The sequence below is a fragment of the Pleurodeles waltl genome, chromosome 7, assembly GCF_031143425.1.
Source record: "Pleurodeles waltl isolate 20211129_DDA chromosome 7, aPleWal1.hap1.20221129, whole genome shotgun sequence".
NCBI lineage: Eukaryota > Metazoa > Chordata > Amphibia > Caudata > Salamandridae > Pleurodeles > Pleurodeles waltl.
This window is the reverse complement of record NC_090446.1, coordinates 1,006,823,332-1,006,841,139: the sequence shown is the minus strand read 5'-3', so window position 1 is coordinate 1,006,841,139 and position 17,808 is coordinate 1,006,823,332. Positions and strand designations below refer to the sequence as shown.

Here is a 17,808-nt window from a genome sequence, read left to right as displayed (position 1 = left end):
TCTCCCTCTGTTGTTTCCAATGTATCATCTGTGCCTAAGCATTCCCAACCCACCCACCCTGAGGATAACTTGTTAGAAAGTGAACTCAAAAAGTTGAGGGTTGAAGAGACCAGACTGAAGCTTAAACAGCAACAGCTGGCCTTAGATAGGGAATCCCTAGACCTGGAGAAGGAAAGACAGAGATTGGTGTTTGGACCCCATGGTGGCAGCAGCAGTATTCCTGATAGTAATCCTGTTAGAGAGCATGATTCCAGGAATCTGCACAAGATAGTCCCCCCTTACAAGGAGGGGGATGACATCCACAAGTGGTTTGCTGCACTTGAGAGGGCCTGTATGGTACAGGAGGTCCCTCAAAGGCAGTGGGCTGCGATATTGTGGCTATCTTTCACTGGAAACGGTAGGGATAGGCTCCTTACTGTTAGAGAAAGTGAAGCTAACAATTTTACAGTTTTGAAGGATGCACTCTTGGATGGATTTGGCTTCACCACTGAACAATACAGGATTAAGTTCAGAGACACCAGAAAAGAGTCCTCACAAGACTGGACAGACTTTGTAGACTGTTCAGTGAAGGCCTTGGAGGGGTGGTTACATGGCAGTAAAGTATCTGACTATGAAAGCCTGTATAATCTTATTCTGAGAGAGCATATTCTGAATAACTGTGTGTCTGACTTGTTACACCAATATCTAGTGGACTCAGATCTGACCTCTCCCCAAGAATTGGGAAAGAAGGCAGACAAAGGGGTCAGAACAAGAGTGAACAGAAAAGGGGTGACAAGATGGCAAGAAGAAGGATGGTAAGTCTTCTGACAAGGGTGGGGACAAAAGTAAAACTGAGTCTTCATCAGGCCCCAAAAAATCCTCTGGTGGGGGTGGTGGGTCCAAATCCTCTTCCAATAATCAACCTAAAAAGCCTTGGTGCTATTTGTGTAAAGTCAAAGGCCATTGGGCAACTGACTCCAGTTGTCCAAAGAAAAACACCAAACCTCCCACTACAACAACGCCTGCTGCAAATTCTAGTGCCCCTAGTAATAGCAGTGGTGGTGGGAGCAAACCTACAAATAGCCAATCCAAGGGAGTAGCTGGGCACACTATTGGTAATGTAGTTGGGGTTGGTCTTGTTAGAGAGACCACAGAGGCTGTGTTAGTCTCTGAAGGTGCCATTGATTTGGCCACCTTGATTGCTTGTCCCCTTAACATGGATAAGTACCAGCAACTTCCCCGAATAAATGGTGTTGAGGTTCAGGCCTACAGGGACACAGGTGCCAGTGTTACCATGGTAATAGAGAAACTGGTCCACTCAGAACAACACCTACTTGGTCACCAGTATCAAGTGACAGACGCTCATAACAACACTCTTAGCCACCCCATGGCTGTTGTGAATCTCAACTGGGGGGTGTTACTGGTCCAAAGAAAGTTGTGTGGTTGCCTCAGATTTACCTGTAGACTGTCTACTAGGAAATTATTTAAAGACATCAGCTTGGGCAAAAGTGGAGTTGGAGGCTCATACAGCAATGCTGGCCATTCCTGGGCATATTTTTGCTTTGACAAGGGCTCAGGACAAAAAAGCAAAAAGGACAGGGTAAGTTGGGGCCAGATGTAGGTAGCCTTTTGCGCCTCGCAAATGGTGAAAAACGCAGTTTGTGAGGCGCAAAAGGCCTTCCGTGATGCAGAGTCACATTTTGCGAGTCGGTACCGACTCGCAAAATGTGATTCCGACTCGCAAATAGGAAGGGGTGTTCCCTTCCTATTTGCGACCGCATCGCGATGTAGAGTTGATTTGTGACCGCGAAAGCGGTCGCAAACCAACTCGCAGTTACCATCCACTTGAAGTGGATGGTAACTCATTCGCAAACGGGAAGGGGTTCCCATGGGACCCCTTTCCCTTCGTGAATGCAAAACAAAAATTTTTTTCAGAGTAGGCAGTGGTCCTATGGACCACTGCCTACTCTGAAAAAACCCAAAACTAAATGGTTTCAGTAATTTTTCTTTTTGCAGCTCGTTTTCCTTTAAGGAAAACCGGCTGCTAAAAGAAAAAAAAAAACTGCTTTATTTAAAAGCAGTCACAGACATGGTGGTCTGCTGTCTCCAGCAGGCCACCATCCCTGTGAGTGCCTAGACTCGCTCTGGGGTCGCAAACTGCGACCCACCTCATTAATATTCATGAGGTGGGTCTTTGCGACCCCATAGCGAGTCGCAGAAGGTGTCTGAGACACCTTTCTGCATTTCCTTTTGCGAGTTGCAAATTGCGAGTCGCTGGGACTCGCAATTTGCAACTCGCAAACGGAAACCTACCTACATCTGGCCCTTGGATCCTGAAACAATGGACCAAGTGCTCCCTAAAACTAGGGGTTGCAAGGGAATATTCCTACCCACTGTCCCTCCCTCTACAGATGATTCTCCTTCTGAGGAACAAGAATTTCCGCCCTGTGCAGAACCTTCACCAGATGAGCTGGCAGCAGACACTGCTGAGCTTTTGGGTGGAGGGGGGCCTGCCAGGGAAGAGCTGAGTGTAGCACACCAAACCTGTCCCACATTAGAGGGTCTTAGACAGCAAGCTGTCAAGCAGCAAAATGGGGATGTCAGTGACTCACATAGAGATTACTGAGAGGACAACCTCTTGTACACAAAGGCAAGGGACCCAAAACCTGGAGCAGCCAGGAGATTGTTCATTCCCCTGCAGTACAGAGAGTTCCTCCTAACTCTGGCACATGACATTCCTTTGGCTGGGCATTTGGGCGAGATCAAAACATGGGAAAGGCTTGTCCCCCTGTTTCACTGGCCTAGGATGTCAGAGGACACTAAAGATTTTTGCAAGTCTTGTGTGACCTGCCAAGCCAGTGGCAAGATTGGTGGCACTCCAAAGGCTCCCCTTATTCCACTACCTGTGGTTGGGGTGCCCTTTGAAAGGGTAGGGGTTGACATAGTTGGCCCCCTTGACCCTCCTACTGCTTCAGGCAATAGGTTTATCTTGGTGGTTGTGGACCATGCCACAAGATATCCTGAAGCAATTCCTCTAAGGACCACTACAGCTCCTGCAGTGGCAAAGGCCCTCCTGGGAATCTTTTCCAGGGTGGGTTTCCCTAAAGAGGTTGTATCAGACAGGGGTAGCAACTTCATGTCTGTATACTTGAAAGCAATGTGGAAGGAGTGTGGTGTTACCGACAAGTTCACCACTCCTTATCATCCACAGACTAATGGACTGGTAGAGAGGTTTAATAAAACTCTCAAAGGTATGATAATGGGACTCCCTGAAAAACTCAGGAGGAGATGGGATGTCCTGTTACCTTGCCTCCTTTTTGCTTACAGGGAGGTACCCCAGAAAGGAGTGGGCTTCAGTCCCTTTGAACTCCTCTTTGGGCACCCTGTAAGAGGTCCACTAACACTTGTGAAGGAGGGTTGGGAACAACCTTTAAAAGCTCCTAAGCAGGACATAGTGGACTATGTACTTGGCCTAAGATCCAGAATGGCTGAGTACATGAAAAAGGCCAGTAAAAACCTTCAGGCCAGCCAGGAGCTGCAAAAGCAATGGCATGACCAGAAGGCTGTTCTGATCCAGTACCAACCAGGACAGAAGGTGTGGGTAATGGAGCCTGTGGCCCCAAGAACACTCCAGGACAAATGGAGTGGACCCCATCTAATAGTTGAGAAAAAAGTGAGGTTACCTATCTAGTAGACCTGGGCACTGCCAGGAGTCCCCTTAGGGTGATTCATCTGAACTGCCTGAAACACTACCATGACAGGGCTGATCTCACCCTGCTCATGGCAACAGATGAGGGACAGGAAGAAGAGAGTGACCCTCTCCCTGATCTATTTTCCACCACTGAAACTGATGCTTTAGTGGAGGGAGTAGTTTTGGCAGATTGTCTGACTGCAGAACAGAAAGACAACTGCATAAACCTCCTTGGACAGTTTTCTGACCTCTTTTCAATTGTGCCAGGTACAACTTCCTGGTGTGAACACACAATTGATACTTGTGACAGCTTGCCTGTCAAGAGTAAGATTTATAGGCAGCCTGACCATGTCAGGGACTGCATAAAACAAGAGGTTCAGAAATTTTTTGCTCTAGGAGTGGATGAACCTTCTGAAAGCCCATGGGCGAGTCCTGTGATGCTTGTACCAAAGCCTCACTAAAAAGATGGAAAAAGGGAGATGAGGTTTTGTGTAGACTACAGAGGTCTCAAACAGGTAACAAAAACTGATGCTCACCCTATACCCAGGGCAGATGAGCTCACTGATACACTGGCATCTGCCAAGCATCTTAGCAACTTTGATTTGACTGCAGGGTATTGGCAGATCAAATTGGCTGAGGATGCTAAACCAAAAACTGCATTTTCAACTACAGTATAGGAAGGCATTTCCAATTTACAGTGATGCCCTTTGGTCTGTAAAATGCACCTGCCACTTTTCAGAGGTTGGTGAACACAGTCCTGCAAGGGTAGGAGGCTTTTAGTGCAGCATATCTAGATGATATTGCTGTCCTTAGCTCCACCTGGGATGAGCACCTGGTCCACCTTTGGAAAGTTTTAGAGGCCCTGCAAAAGGCAGGCCTCACTATCAAGGACTCAACGTGCTAGACAGGGCAGGGAAAGGTGGTTTATCTGGGACACCTGGTAGGTGGAGAAAAGACTGCACCACTTCAAGGGAAAATCCAGACAATCATGGATTGGGTTCCCCCTACAACTCAGACCCAGGTGAGAGCCTTCTTAGGCCTCACAGGGTATTACAGGAGATTCATTAAAAACTATGGCTCCATAGCAGCCCCTCTTTATGATCTCACTAGTAAGAAAATGCCTAAAAATGTATTATGGACAGCTAGCTGTCAGAAAGCTTTTGAGGAGCTCAAACAGGCCATGTGCTCTGCACCTGTCCTAAAAAGCCCATGTTACTCCAAGAAATTCATTTTTCAAACTGATGCATCTGAATTAGGGGCAGTCTTATCACAACTGAATTCTGAGGGCCAGGATCAACCAGTTGCTTTTATCAGCAGAAGGTTGACCCCTAGAGAAAAGCGTTGGTCTGCCATAGAGAGGGAGGCCTTTGCTGTGGTCTGGGCACTGAAAAAGTTGAGGCCATACCTGTTTGGCACTCACTTTATTGTTCAGACAGACCACAAACCTCTACTTTGGCTAAAAAAAATGAAAGATGAAAACCCTAAATTGTTGAGGTGGTCCATATCTCTACAGGGAATGGACTATACAGTGGAACATAGACCTGGGAGTACCCACTCCAACGCAGATGGACTCTCCAGATATTTCCACTTAGACAATGAAAACTCATCAGGTCATTGCTAGTCTTCTTGTCCTTCGTTTGGGGGGGGTTGTGTAGGAAAGTACCATCTTGCCTGGCATGTTACCCCTATATTTCACTTTATATATGTTGTTTTAGTCTATGTGTCACTGGGACCCTGCCAGGCAGGGCCCCAGTGCTCATAAGTATGTGCCCTGTATGTGTTCCCTGTGTGATGCCTAACTGTCTCACTGAGGCTCTGCTAACCAGAACCTCAGTGGTTATGCTCTCTCTGCTTTCCAAATTTGTCACTAACAGGCTAGTGACTAAATTTACCAATTCACATTGGCATACTGGTACATCCATATCATTCCCTTGTATATGGTACTGAGGTACCCAGGGTATTGGGGTTCCAGGAGATCCCTATGGGCTGCAGCATTTCTTTTGCCACCCATAGGGAGCTCTGACAATTCTTACACAGGCCTGCCACTGCAGCCTGCGTGAAATAATGTTCACAATATTTCACAGCCATTTACCACTGCACATAAGTAACTTATAAGTCACCTATATGTCTAACCTTCACCTAGTGAAGGTTGGATGTAAAGTTACTTAGTGTGTGGGCACCCTGGCACTAGCCAAGGTGCCCCCACATCGTTCAGGGCAAATTCCCCGGAATTTGTGAGTGCAGGAACACCATTACACACGTGCACTATACATAGGTCACTACCTATGTATAGCGTCACAATGGTAACTCCGAACATGGCCATGTAACATGTCTAAGATCATGGAATTGTCATCCCAATACCATTCTGGGATTGGGAGGACAATTCCATGATCCCCCGGGTCTCTAGCACAGTACCAGGGTACTGCCAAACTGCCTTTCCAGGGTCTCCACTGCAGCTGCTACTGCTGCCAACCCCTCAGACAGGTTTCTGCCCTCCTGGGGTCCAGACAGCCCTGGCCCAGGAAGGCAGAACAAAGGATTTCCTCTGAGAGAGGGTGTTACACCTTCTCCCTTTGGAAATAGGTGCGAAGGGCTGGGGAGGAGCAGCCTCCCCCAGCCTCTGGAAATGCTTTGATGGGCACAGATGGTGCCCATCTCTGCATAAGCCAGTCTACACCGGTTCAGGGATCCCCCAGCCCTGCTCTGGTGTGAAACTGGACAAAGGAAAGGGAAGTGACCACTCCCCTGACCTGCACCTCCCAACGGGAGGTGCCCAGAGCTCCTCCAGTGTGTCCCAGACCTCTGCCATCTTGGAAACAAAGGTGTTGGGGGCACACTGGACTGCTCTGAGTAGCCAGTGCCAGCAGGTGACGTCAGAGGCTCATTCTGATAGGCTCTTACCTCACTTGGTAGCCAATCCTGCTAACCTGGTAGCCAAACCTCCTTTTCTGGCTATTTAGGGTCTCTGCTTTGGTGAATTCTTCAGATAACGAATGCAAGAGCTCACCAGAGTTCGTCTGCATCTCCCTCTTCACCTTCTACCAAAGGATCGACCACTGACTGCTCAGGACGCCTGCAAAACCGCAGTAGCAAGACGACTACCAGCAACATTGTCGTGCCTCATCTTGCCGGCTTTCTCGACTGTTTTCAGGTGGTGCATGCTCTGGGGGTAGCCTGCCTTCACTCTGCACCAGAAGCTCCGAAGAAATCTCCTGTGGGTCAACGGAATCTTCCCCCTGCTAACGCAAAAGACTGCATCACTGGTCCTCTGGGTCTCCTCTCATCCTGACGAGCGTGGCCCCTGGAACTCAGCAACTCTGTCCAAGTGACTCCCACAGTCCAGTGACACTTCAGTCCAAGTTTGGTGGAGGTAAGTCCTCGCCTCCCCACGCTAGACTGCATTACTGGGTACCGTGTGATTTGCAGCTTCTCCGGCTTCTGTGCACTCTTCCAGGATTTCCTTCGTGCACAGCCAAGCCTGGGTCCCCGACACTCCTTCCTGCAGTGCACAACCTTCTGAGTTGTCCTCCGCCATCGTGGGACTCCCTTTTGTGACTGCTCGTGGACTCTGGTTCACTTTCCTTCCAAGTGCCTGTTCAGGTACTTTTGCGGGTGCTGCCTGCTTCTGTGAGGGCTCCCTGAGTTGCTGGGTGCCCCCTCTGTCTCCTCCTCCAAGTGGCGACATCCTGGCCCCTCCTGGGCCACAGCAGCACCCAAAAACCTCTACTGCAACCCTTGCAGCTGGCAAGGCTTGTTTGCGGTCTTTCTGCGTTGGAGCACATCTGCAAACTTAATCGCGACGTGTGACATCCATCCTCCAAAGGAGAAGTTCCTAGTCCTCTTCTTTCTTGCAGACCTCCAAGCTTCTTCCAACCGGTGGCAGCTTCCTTGCACCCTCAGCTGGCATTTCCTGGGCTCCTGCCTCTCGACACTGTTGTGACTATTGGACTTGGTCCCCTTGTCTTACAGGTACTCAGGTCCGGAAATCCACTGTTGTTGCATTGCTGGTGTTTGTTCTTCCTGCAGAATCCCCCTATCACGACTTCTGTGCTCTCTGGGGGTAGTAGGTGCACTTTACACCTACCTTTCAGGGTCTTGGGGTGGGCTATTTTTCTAACCCTCACTGTTTTCTTACAGTCCCAGCGACCCTATACAAGCTCACATAGGTTTGGGGTCCATTTGTGGTTCTACACTGTTTGCATTACTTTTCTTGCTATTACTTACCTAATTTTAGTTTGTGTACATATATCTTGTGTATATAACTTATCCTCATACTGAGGGTACTCACTGAGATACTTTTGACATATTGTCATAAAAATAAAGTACCTTTATTTTTAGTAACTCTGTGTATTGTGTTTTCTTATGATATTGTGCATATGACTCCAGTGGTATAGTAGGAGCTTTACATGTCTCCTAGTTCAGCCTAAGCTGCTTTGCCATAGCTACCTTCTATCAGCCTAAGCTGCTAGAAACACCTCTTCCACACTAATAAGGGATAACTGGACCTGGCACAAGGTGTAAGTACCTCTGGTACCCACTACAAGCCAGGCCAGCCTCCTACAATACCCATTTAGGCTTACTTCAAAGGAAAGTCTCTCTTGTTTGTGAAATCCTGCCTTGCCAAGGCCAGGCCCCAGACACACACCAGGGGGTTGGAGACTGCATTGTGTGAGGGCAGGCACAGCCCTTTGAGGTGTAAGTGACCACTCCTCCCCTCCCTCCTAGCACAGATGGATCATCAGGATATGCAGGCTACACCCCGGCACCCGTTGTGTCAGTGTCTAGTGAGAGGTGCAAACAGCCCAACTGTCAAACTGACCCAGACAGGGAATCCACAACCAGGCAGAGTCACAGAATGGTTTAAGCAAGAAAATGCGCACTTTCTAAAAGTGACATTTTCAAACACACAATCTTAAAACCAACTTTACTAAAAGATATATTTTTAAATTGTGAGCTCAGAGACCCCAAACTCCACATGTCTATCTGCTCCCAAAGGGAGTCTGTGCTTTAATAATTTTCATAGGTATCCCCCATGTTGACCTATGAGAGAGAGAGGCCTTGCAACAGTGAAAACCGAATTTGGCAGTATTTCACTGTCAGGACATATTAAACACATTAGTATATGTCCTACCTTAAACATACACTGCACCCTGCCCATGGGGCTACCTAGGGCCTACATTAGGGGTTTCTAACATGCATGTAAGAAAAGGGAAGGTTTAGGCCAGGCAAGTGGTTACACTTGCCAAGTCAAATTGGCAGTTTACACCTGCACACACAGACACTGCAGTGGAAGGTCTGAGCCATGTTTACAGGGCTACTAATGTGGGTGGCACAACCAGTCCAGCAGGCCCACTAGTAGCATTTGATTTACAGGCCCGGGGCACCACTAGTGTACTGTACTAGGGACTTACCAGTAAATCAAATATGCCAATCACAGATAAACCAATCAACAATGTAATTTAAACAGAGAGCATGTGCACTTTAGCACTGGTTAGCAGTGGTAAAGCGCTCAGAGTTCTAAAGCCAACAAAAACAGGTCAGAAAAAATATAAGGCAGGAGGCAAAAAGATTGGGGATGACCCTGCATAAGGGAACAAGTCCAAAATGCACAGTTAAACTTTACCATAATTTTAGTGAACTGCACCTGTACTTAATCAATGCATAAACCAGTAATATACATCTGGGTTTGTGAAGACATAGATATTCTGGATAGCGGGACAGAAGGTCCTGAAGCGGTCTGGTGCAAACAGGAATACAACTCCGCAACTGAGAATCTTCATTTTGCTCTGTAGTATTGTGCTTTCCTGTGTGATTTGTGCTTTCAATGAGCTAAAAGATAAGCACTGGCCTGGTCAATATATTTTTGAGTCTGTTGATTGACTCTTTAGGTCCTTTAGTTCTGAGCTTTTACCACACTGTACCTCCCTCAGAAGTCTCCAACCACTCACTTTAGCTAACCTTGTCTGCCCTGTAACTCCCTGAGTAACCAACGGACTACTGTATCAGTTCAGTGATGAAAGGAAATAATAAATACATTTAAAAACTGAGTAATATGTTTAGTAGTACAAGGAATGTAATATGTGACACTGCTCTCTTGTTTGTGCACTTATTCATCATCCATAATCTTTACAAGGTTGAGCTATTCCCAAGCTGCGAAGCCACCATGTATTCTTGACTTGACAAAAAGCCCAGAAATTCGAAAGAAAACTTTGTGTTCCTGTCCCAATTCTGACTTGCTTCCTCTTTAATATGGAATTGCATTTTTCAATCGAGAACTGGTCTTGCCCATCTAGACTATGACAGTGAGACTGCCTTCATTCTCCTGTAGCCACAGAATTGTCATTCAGCACATATCCAGTGTTTATAAGCGCAGACAAAAAATTACATGATGGTGCTTCATGCAAACTATCAGAGGTGGTTGCCCCTCTCCGCTGTTGGAGCCAGCATGTCAGAGGTTGCTTGAAAATGCCATTTACATGGGTGAATTATTCCCCGCTTTTCATGGAGGACAAGTGCATATCGAGAGCCTCTGGTAGTTTATCCACTACAAGCTGAGTGAATCTGCAACACTGAGATTAGGGTACAGATATATTTATCGATATGTCCTCTTTGCTGACTTCTACATTTTATTAATTTAGTACTCTACACATTGATGCAGCGTTAATAGAAGTTATAGTGTTGCATGGTTGTTTGATGGCCTGCACGAGCTCCTACAGCTAGAGGAAGGAGAAACTTCCTGTTTTAGTTGCAACCAAACACTTCCTTGCCGATCTTCAACCCTGAAAAGTTACATCTTGTTGAGGCTGCCCCTGGAGAATCGCGGCCAGGTTCAACTAAATGCAGCCCAAAGAAAATAGACTGTGACCTGCTCAGATGGCAGTATGTAGATGGTGCTTTTAAATGATGATATACAAGGGGTGTGTGCATGTAATTGACTCCCCTTGGACAGAGAACAGCAACATATCCCAGTCTCTTGCTCACCCAGATATCAGCCTTGTGTTCTCACAGTTAGTAGTTTCCAATTGTACTGAAATGTTTTTTGGGGATGGAATGAGTTATAAGGCTATACGCAGTTACGAGAAAATGTCAGGGGTAGTCTCCTCTCTGTCCTAAATATCTTTCTTAAAATATCTGGCTTGGCACAGCAGAGGTATCACTTAGGGTCTGGCAAGGTGGGAGCTTCATTGCAAGCTGTCAGACCGCCTGAGCAGCCAACCAAAGGGAACCATTTGGATGCCTGACTATGAGCTGGCTCCGCTGTCAGAAGCGTTTGAATGGAGGCCTAGCTACCACACGAATGCACTCTATAAATATCAGAAACGTTGTATAATTTACAGTGAAATTAATTTTTACCGACCTGGGATTGCCATGCAGGACATGGCCGCTGAGACAGAAAAACAAAGACAAGTATTAGAGATAACACTTGCTGCATGGCATGTCTGGCGAATTTCGTTTCTGGGTGTTTGTTTCTGTGAAATAAAAAAAAAAAAATGCTGAGCGGCCACCCAAACATGATATGGCAGCCTACCAGACACAGTTGTCCTAAGGGTCCTTCACAAGTTGGCATGTCATTGATACTAAAGTAGCAGTACACCCTATTCTATGAGCTATCAGTTTCAAATCTGCCCAATCTTGCACAATGTTTGTGTAAGAAAATGGGTGTACTATATGACAAGGTTGGGGCCTTGTCGTCAGCACACTTGCATTTATCTCCTCGGTTCCAGTCAGAGTTATTTGCCCAACCTTCAGCCCAAAACCCTTGGCATCTATGGCACAGAGCAACAAGGCTTAGCAAAGGAAAAATGTGTAAAGAATTTAACAGCAACAAGCAACTAAATAAGAAAGTCACCAAACAAGATGGAGACACAACAACACTTAAAGCATATTTTTACGAACTTTTAGAGTCCTTGATGACAAAAATCTTTCAGAGGGTTACTGAGATATGACTTTCCAAAGATTTTAAATACTTTAACATCAAGGTCAATCACGCATTTGTAAGTCAAAACTTTGCAAACTTTAAAAAAAAGTTTGTAACATTGAGATTGGCAACTCTGACCAGGATTGGGTGACCATATCCGACAGGATAGAGGTCTAGGGGTCTAGGAAGAAAAGTCTGGACAGTATCCTGGTCACCAGAGTGTCTTAGAAGCAAAGTCCAAAGCTTATAGGACAACCGCCATTGGCTTCTAAGGAGTGGTTTGATGCTGAGGGATGCATGATTAAGGATTCACAATGGAAATTCCAGATGCTGTGCGGTTAATGGGGGTAAAGTCAGGTTGAGGCTTCAGTCAACAGGTGAGTGGGGGCGAATCCGGCCACGTATATAAGGGTCCAATAAAGGCCTCTATGCAGGGGTCAAAGGGCTGCTGATGCGACCCTCCGTTCTTGCAGTGCAATGGTTCCGGTGCAAACACTTAGTGGGGCTAGTGACCTTGTAGTCCAAAGAACCAGTCTCTGACAGCTCTCTCAGGTCCAGTAGACTCAGGTACATACTTTGGCAAGGGGATGAGCCATGTGATTGTTGGAGCCTCTGTTTTGAACTGGGACAGGAATCAACCTTTCCCCAGGCCAGGCACTCAGAAAAGTGTCCAAACTCCACTATCCCAGAGTGCAGCAGGTGCAGTTGCTCCACAGCCCAGCATCTCTTTATGCACTTCAAAAGGGTACATAATGGTCTTCTTCTTTTCCTTATTCCAAATCCAGCACGTACTAAAGCCTTGGTGACAAGGGTGCTCATTGTGTCCCGGTAAGGTGCCCGCGGGGACAAAGGGGTCACTAGCCATTGTGCTAATATGTCCCCTCCTAGCTGGTGACATAGTTCGAGTAATGTGTGGCATCTGGCTATCCCTGAGTGCACTGTGCATGTCACAACCAACATTGCTGAGGTCTTCCTTGAGTGTGAGGACCTTGGTAACCACTTGTGGGGTTGTGGCTACCATGGGCATCACACCATAGAAAACTGTTTCTGAACCCAGTTATCCCTCCTTTGGCCCTGACTCTACCCTGTCTATGGGAAACAAAATGCTCTCTGCATGGGAATGTTGTCACAGCAGACCTGAAAAGGCAGCATCATCCTTTGTTGCCTGCCTTTTGGGCTAACACCCATTACAGCCCCTCCTATGGGTGAGGGATCACACCTCCAGTACATCATCAGCCTTTGTCTCAGCCTGGGAGTTGTTCACACATTTTCCCAAGTGGGCAAAAACCTGTCTTAGTCAGTGAAGCCACTGGTCTGCCGGTCAAAGTATGGCAACTTTTGTAAAGGTGGCTCACACTAAAGGGGACATAAATATTGACTGCACCATTGAGTCACATTTGATGTCCCCTTTACTTTGATACCTTACATGATATGGTTAGGTAGCATCTGCCAGAAGTTAGACACATTGGAGTGCCAACTGTTAACTCTGCGATTACCCTATAAGGCTACTTAACTGTCCTCGGCAAACAGCAATACTTTAGGGCTTTGCTGTACAGACATATTGAAAATATATGTCTATCTTAACAATATACAGTTTGTTGCCATAGGGCTACGTAGGCCTGCCTTAGAGGAGACTTATATATAAAGTTAAGGGACTTTGACATTAATGGTAATTGCAAATTCGGGTGTGCAGTACATTCACAGTCTCCTCAGTCTGCATTGGCCACTAAAAGTCATATTTTCTATTGGTCTCACACCGAACGGCATGACCAGGTCTACAACTATTGTGTGGACAGCTAGCCTTACATCCCCTTGTTACCTGGGAACCATATACTAGGGACTTGTGAGTAAGTCAGCACATGCCAATTTGGGTATCCAATGCAGTATATACTTTAGACAAGGGAAAGAATACTGCCACTGAGGTGTGGACAGCAGGCCTCAGTGTACTCTCAGAGCCGAAAACCAGCAGCTAATAGTCCAAAAAGGGGACAAAAGTTGGGGAAAACCTGTTTTCCTACAGTCTGAACCATAAATGTAGGATAGTTGTCTTTTCAGGGATTCATAAATGCATCAGGAATAGATATTCAGTACATATCTCATGCCAGCCTGAATCATCTTAAAACCACATATGCCAGATTTGCAAGTATTTGATGAAGGCTGTTGTTCTTCACCCAAAAGCACACATCTAGTTATACCAGTGTGCTCTAAGTTTCAATGTTGGACCTAGTGCAGGATTATAATTGTATCCCTCTTGAGCACATCATAATCAATGATGTAGGGTAAAGAGAAGTGTCCACATTGATAAATTCAAATCATATAGAACTTTTAACAGAGACCTGATCAATTTTAGTATGTCACAGTTGGTACTAGTCCTTTTAAGCCTTGTTTAGTATTTGTCAGATGGAGTAAAATCCATTGGGATTGTGGAGAACATTTCCTCTACCATCTCAATGGTACTCCACCTACCATATTAACAGATGATCGCTGGCCCAGTGGTCATCTCAGTACATTGTGGCAGTTCCTTTCATTGTGTTAAAAATTGGTAAGCAGATGCTGTCAATTTTGAAAGCTGAAAACCAAACATTTGACTTTTTTGTTTTTCAGAAAGAACCTCATAAAGTAAGAGTTTGTTTCTGAAAAGCAAAAAAAACGAATGACCCCCAGTGCCTAGGAGTTTTCTTCCATTTGGTGGTTGTCAGTACTGTTTATTTCCTGTCTCTCATCACCAAGTTTTTCCGGGAAGCGATGGACAGGAAGAAAAGGCATTGCACGGTCCACTCTAAATATGGTGGCAATCTAATGTCCTGCCTCTGACGGACTTTATCCTGTCGAGCCATCAGAGGAAGAATTCTGGTTGTGGATCCAACAGGGGATCTGTTGATGGAATAATTAAAGTATGCCCATCTCTAAATGAGGCAGCTATCCAAAGATTTGGCAGGCAGGGGACACCATTGCATTTGTAGCAAAGTACCCTCTCTGCCAAATTCAAAATCAGTACGTTTGTACAGAATGAGCGTAGATCAAAGGTCTTCAGACTGGGGGACAAGCCTCCCTAGGTGGGCCTTAATTGATACCAACAGGGGCGCCAGGCATTGTCCAAGAGAAGCATCGTGCCGATAATAGTGCTTTGTTTTTAGTGAAAAAAGAGCGACAGTCAGCACTCTGTACTGGATAATCAATAACCACTTTTGTTATTTATATCCTGGCTGGAAGTAGGTGCCAAAGGTGAAGACCCTAAAATTCAGTGTATAAAGTATCACACTGTGAATATTTATACACTTTAGAAAGACCTGGATGACCAGAACAGTATGTTGGCAATCATGTATTTTATTGCATTTTTTTTTTTTAAAGGAAAACTGAACATAACTGCAATCTTTAAATATGTTTAAACATACTTAAACATTGTCAATGTTATAGAAAAATAGTGTGATTTTTTTAAATTCTGGGAGCTTGTTTTGTTGTTTGTTTTTATTAATGTGGGGGCGGAGCATTAAAATATTTTAAGACCACTGTCCTCGATTAATCTAGTGCATGTGGTGCTTAAGAAACCCTGTGATCTAAAACATGTTTGTCTCTCTTTTTCCAGTGCTTGCTAGACAGAGGATCTGCATGCCCTGAACAAAACCCTTGAAGATAACTCAGAGGTCATATTTTATAAGCATTATTGCATGGGTATTATTATTATTATAGCAGAGTGCCTACATATGATTGTAAAGATCATGTCGTCAATATACAACTCTCGAGGAAACACCCAGTATGGACTGCAATTCAATCAACAACACTAAGAAGAAGCTTTTTAAAAACAAATAAAACGCATTGTACAGGTGAACCTTTATTGCACTTACTACATTAAAAATGAAAATAAACGATACACGTCTTGGTTACAATGCATCTAGGAAAAAACATGTTTCTCTTCTCACTCGTCGAGCCCTGTCATTGAGTCCTAATTCAGAACTTTACTTCTATTTTTTGCTATTTCATCCAGTATGCGTCTATTCACCTGTCCGTAAATGTGGACATGGGAGCCTTAGCACTGTGATATTCAATACAATAGGGGATTTTATTCAATTCAAACCTCGAATCTTGCAGGAATTGAACCACAGCCCAAGAGGCACACTAAAGGGTTCATTGTTTGTTCACTTTCCAGTAGTACATATCCTCTCACTTCAATGTGACTCAGACTTGACGCAAGACATTTTTACCACAGACGCATTACAAATCTCACCGTGCCAAAGGAAACTCCAAAAAGAATGAGTCCAACTGTTCCTTTTGTTGCAGGTTGGTCTGTTAACTTAATGGCCCTTAATGCCTGGTTTTACATTTATAGGTCACCGTGATTAATGTGGTTGGTTGGTCTGTAGATGTTGAGAGAGGAAACTTACTTCACAGTTATGCATTTTAAAACATACGCCTTGTTCTAGGCTCAAACAGAGAATCTAGCCGAGAGCCATGAAGCCAGATTTGAAACTACCCATCTATGCAGCTTTTTCCTGTGCTGGTGATCTGCCAAGAGGGTAGGTCTTCTTTTTATCTTTTTGCGATCTGAAACTAGTGGTTGCAGCCAAGCGATTGTCTTTTAAAGGCCTATTCTGCATACTACTGATGCCGGGATTAAAATGCCTGGGCAGCTCTTATTAGGCAAATCCGGTCATTAGTGATGGTTGAATCACGTCTGTAAAAATCCGCAAGTAACTGTTTAGTGGCAGTTCTGTGAAGTTTGCACATTTATTACATGCTGCTCTTCATCACAAACCTCTCTAAATTGCATTAATGAACATTAGTTTGTGAAAGTTTGTAACCACTTAGTAAGCTCCGGGGTGACCTTAACCAGGCTTGCCAAAGAAGTCAAGCCAGCCCCACAAACAGCCCTGCTAGCCAGTCTAGGAAAGGAGCCGACCCCCTGGAGGGTGACCTGGAGAGGTGCACTCAACCTGAGGCTAAATAACCAATTTCTCATGTATTTTCAAATAAATCGGTAGCAAAATTCAATTGACATTTTTACCCATAGGAGATCCAATGAAATATTCCAGTATTCCACGGCTCGCCACACTATTCAAGAGCAATTCTTCTACCAAACACAAATGCATGTTTTTATGCATAAATTACGCGGCACATAGAAAACCGGACAGCTAGTAACCTTTGTATATTTTACTCTGTCCCCCACAGATTAAATGAATATTCAAAATCCCATGCAGAGCGAAAGCACAAGATTTAAACAGTGCCCTTCGCTGTCTCTGTACTCAGTTCATCATCCTTCAGAACTATTATGTCGTTGCTAATATGGTGTTGAATTTTCTATGCTAAACACTCGGAAGTTCTGCTCAAAATGCTAGATGTGATCAGCAATACACCATAAGGTCAGTAGTGCTCAATGTAACAGGATAAATGAAGCTCCGAGTGTCGAGGGGTTGTGAACTGTCAGGGTGTCTTGTTTACAGTATTTCGATTGGTACAGGTAGCTCTAATGCCGCAAGCTGATGCCTCAGACATTGAACTTATCCATTAAATTAGACATAGCGAGAAGATGCCTCTAGAAATTGCCACGTCAGTTCCTACTTTGCCCAGTACGTAAAATGCTGTCATGTCAGTACCCACATTGGCCCCGTGTGTAAATCACTACGGTCGTACAATTTACATTGCCCAGGCTTATACAGAATTATTAATGATGCTAGAACTCACATTGACAAGTTATTAGAAGCACCATTGTCATGTCATAATTCACATTGTGATTGTATGTGTAGTACATCTGAGTGACTGACACCACATAGCTCCAAAATAGAAAAATAGACCAATTTGAATGCAAACCCAATTATCAGCATTCTACTCAGCTTATTTCGTATACCTCCCCCATGCACAGGGGTCTATGCTGTGATACTTTCAGTTTTGCTGCTATAAAAGAGTACTGTTTTGATTCAGAGAAGCAAGCAGAGTGAGAGTTCATGTGGAACACTGAAATGGGGGAGGGACTAGAATGAAGGTATGAATACCTAACCACCAGGTGATGTCAGCCAATCTAGTTCTTAAATCAGAGGAAGGCTTCAAATATAAATACTCCAGAATGGCTATTATCCAGCGCAAGGTGGTTCAAAGACATCACCAGGTTCCCATCACACTCAAGCAGCTCCTGATAGAGGCAAGGTGCATCCTCAAGGTAGCCTGCATTACCTGTACATTTCTGCTATTTAGCATCCCAACATATGTTGCCCAGAAAAATCACCCT

General features: G+C 45.1%; 1 pseudogene; it reads left to right on the top strand.

Annotated features, from left to right (window-relative positions):
- The first annotated feature begins 1,840 nt into the window (after window positions 1–1,840).
- Window positions 1,841–1,963, top strand: LOC138247544 (small nucleolar RNA SNORA35; annotated as a pseudogene).
- The last annotated feature ends 15,845 nt before the right edge of the window (window positions 1,964–17,808 follow it).